This window comes from Echinops telfairi, unplaced genomic scaffold (genome assembly GCF_000313985.2).
Source record: "Echinops telfairi isolate 266 unplaced genomic scaffold, ASM31398v2 ScPeMD7_5;HRSCAF=22, whole genome shotgun sequence".
In the NCBI taxonomy this organism is placed as follows: Eukaryota; Metazoa; Chordata; class Mammalia; order Afrosoricida; family Tenrecidae; genus Echinops; species Echinops telfairi.
In genome coordinates, this window is record NW_022103901.1 from 31747343 (window position 1) to 31750027 (window position 2685).

General features: G+C 43.0%; 2 non-coding genes across 2 annotated transcripts; one reads left to right on the forward strand and one right to left on the reverse strand.

Moving 5' to 3' along the window:
* Nucleotides 1-17: 17 nt before the first annotated feature.
* Nucleotides 18-90, reverse strand: TRNAK-CUU. The gene has a single exon. It is a non-coding gene; the product is annotated as a tRNA-Lys (tRNA).
* Nucleotides 91-569: 479 nt separating this feature from the next.
* On the forward strand, nt 570-642 carry TRNAR-CCU. The gene has a single exon. It is a non-coding gene; the product is annotated as a tRNA-Arg (tRNA).
* The last annotated feature ends 2043 nt before the right edge of the window (nt 643-2685 follow it).

Consider the following 2685-nt stretch of genomic DNA (forward strand, 5'->3'; position numbering starts at 1 on the left):
GGCTAAAAAAATGCAGCCGCCCAACGTGGGGCTCGAACCCACGACCCTGAGATTAAGAGTCTCATGCTCTACCGACTGAGCTAGCCGGGCCTCTGATGGGTAGACCCTGAAGGACTCTCAGATCAGACACTGAAAGCTATCAGTCTGCCAAGCATATAGAGACCTGGTCTTGACAAAGGAAAACAACCGCCCTTGATAGTTCGCCCTCTCCACATCTCTGACATCCCTCATTACAAACGTCTTTGTCACTTAGATTATTCATGCACTCCTCCCGAAAGGTGCCCTAAAGAGCTCGGCCGGGACTTGAACCCGCTTGTATCTCTTTAAATCCCTCAACTTTAAGTGAAAATCATCTTCCCAGATCAAGGAGCCACTTCTCTATCCCAATTGTAGTAGGACCTAGGGTCCAGGGACAGCCTAGTGGCAGGTGAGGTCTGAGTGGGCACATCGGTCCAATATAGATCTTAGGGAGCCGCAAAGAAGGCCCGGATGGTGCCAAAAATTTCTGCTGAAACCATTGGGAGAAGGGGGCAAACCTGTCTACTATCGGTGAGTATTGTCTTCCATCAGCCCCGGTGGCCTAATGGATAAGGCATTGGCCTCCTAAGCCAGGGATTGTGGGTTCGAGTCCCACCCGGGGTAATAAGGGTTGTTTTAGGGTCTCAAAATAAATTTGGACAGTGTAGTGCCTACACAGCAGGTGTGCAAACCACAATATATGGGCCAAGCAGCAACCCCAGGTGAAAACATTGCTTTATTCCCAAGTGTTTGAAAAATAGGCCTTCTCAGCTTTCAGGAGAGAGTACTGGTATCCATAGAACATTTTTTAAAGAGAATTTACTTGAAGTTCTAAAGGAATAGTGATTAGTTTTCCTAAATGTGGTCAGTGAATTCTAGCATGTATTCAGAAAACAAAACAACAAAAACTCTGCCATCTAAGTTAATTCTGACTCATAGCAAGCTTATGGGACACAATTAGAACTGTTGGTGTGGGTTTCTGAGATGGAAAATCTTCACGGGAGTAGAAAGCCTCATCTTTCTCCCACTGAGTGAACTGCCCACTGCCCACTACGCCGTCATAAAAACATACATGAAAATTTTACCTTTAAGAAATATGCACTAGTCGGATAGCGATTGCATTCCATGACAGCTGGTTTCCTTTAAAATAATGGACTGAAAATGAAATACAATAAAATAATGAGGAGGAGCTGATACCAAGGGCTCAAGCAGAAAGCAAATGTCTTTTTTTTTTTTTGAAAGCAAATGTCTTGAGACTGATGACAGCAACATATGTACAAATGTGCCTGACACATGGATGTATGTGTGGATTGTGATAAGAGTTGTATGAGCCCCCAATAAAATTGTTTAAAAAAAAAGATGATGAGACGTGTCAACGCTCCCCTCACCCTTCTTAACTTCATCTAGAAAAATAAAATAAAATAATGGGCGGGGTGAAGGTATACACAAAACATGTTTATGTCAATGGTCTTTAAAAAAGTTCGTGGAGAAATGAAATGAAAATCATGGATTTTTTTCCCTACAAATTTCTGACTACCCCTGGAGCATGAGTTAATAATGGGGTATAAGCTGGGAGACAGGGAGAGGCCTAATGCAATTTCTCTTGCTTTGCTGTATGTATGTTTGAAATAGTCCATCATAAAATTGGTTTGTTTTTAAATCCATGTAATACCTGGATTTCATCATCATCATCATCCTCTACATAAACATTTCCAACACCCAATGACATGGTGTAGAGTAAAATCAGAAAATTCCCAAGCCCTATGCCTCCCCAGAGGTAGTGATAGTTGGACCACTGTCATATTTTTACATAAAACTATAGTTTTCCTTTATCCTTAAAAAAAGAAGACAAAGAAGAGCCAAGAGCAGTAAAGGAAGAAAAAGCAGATAACTTGACTTCATAAAAATTTAAAACTTTACTCAGAGCAGCCAATCCACAGAGAGGACACATGGCCAGCCCCACTGTGAGACACGACATCCCTCACTGACCCATAGTCCCACAGGAGACAACAATGGGGAATTCTGCCCAATCTGATCCCACCACACCGAGGCAAAACACTAAGGGCGTGGAACAGAACAGCAAGGGGAACAGAGCAACAAAGTCCCCAGGGAATACCAACAATAGACTTTGTGGCCAGGGGTTGGCACCCCAACAGATTGGACTGGAAAACATTCCTAAAGGCCAACAAACAGTCCTTGAACTAACTGCAAGCTTTTCTTTCTTGTTGTTGTGCTTTGTTTTGTTTTGTTGTCATTGGCTTGTTGTTGTTTTGTTTTATTTTGTTGCTTGGTTTTGCTCTGTCTTGTTTCTGTGCATGTTATTATCTCCGCAAGTCTGTCTAAATAAGATAGGCTGGATGAACAATCTGGAGGAGAAAACAACGGGACTGGCAGTTCCAGGGGGACATGGGAGAGGGGGAAGTGGGAGGAAAGGTAGAGGTTTTAACAAACCCAGGGACAAGGGAACAACAAGTGATCCAGATCGGTGGTGAGGAGGGTGCAGGAAGCCTGGTAGGGTGTGACCAAGGGTAATGTAACTGAGAGGAATTACAGAAACCCTAATGAAGGCTGAGCATGTTAGTGGGACAAGAGGAAAGTAAAAGGAAATAGAGGAAAGAGCTAGGAGGTAAAGGGAATTTATAGAGGTCTAAATACAGGCATGTACAT